The sequence below is a fragment of the Ipomoea triloba genome, chromosome 16, assembly GCF_003576645.1.
Source record: "Ipomoea triloba cultivar NCNSP0323 chromosome 16, ASM357664v1".
In the NCBI taxonomy this organism is placed as follows: Eukaryota; Viridiplantae; Streptophyta; class Magnoliopsida; order Solanales; family Convolvulaceae; genus Ipomoea; species Ipomoea triloba.
Window position 1 is genome coordinate 17,232,734 of NC_044931.1, and position 566 is coordinate 17,233,299.

The following is a 566-nucleotide window of genomic DNA, read 5'->3' on the forward strand; positions in this document are numbered from 1 at the left end:
CACCTTCAATATTGAAGGGCGCCGAAAGCAAGTGACCCCACGAGCAGCCACATGCTTGGCGCTTTGCATGAGCCGAGGGTCAGTTGCGATGTTTTAACGGACTGCAACCTAGTTGTCGTATTTTTGCAGGTTGAAAGTCGCATGGTGACTGGTCGGTCGGACACGAAGAAAACAAAAACATGTCAAGGTCACAGACAATGAGAAAATAAGCAACTTCTATTCAAAAAAGATGAAAACGATGATCAAAGTCTGACCGGCACAAAGACGGGGCCGGTCTCCCGTGAAAATATTCAACCTACAGATCAACCATCTACTTAGGGTCTTGGTTCCTAGAAGCAGCAGTGGAGGGATCAGTCGGACCAGTAGCAGGATCGGTAAAGGGCTCCGGGCCAGGCGGCACCACATCTTCAGGCAGCATGGCGCGTAACTCCTCCCAGGTTTCAGGTTGCACGGCCTCCTCCAAGGCCCAGTGCAGCAGCACCTGCATAGCTTCCTTTCCCCGAGAATAGCCCCAAGCAGCCTCTCTACGGAGCATCTTGAGCCCCACCGGGTCCCGTTGCAATGTC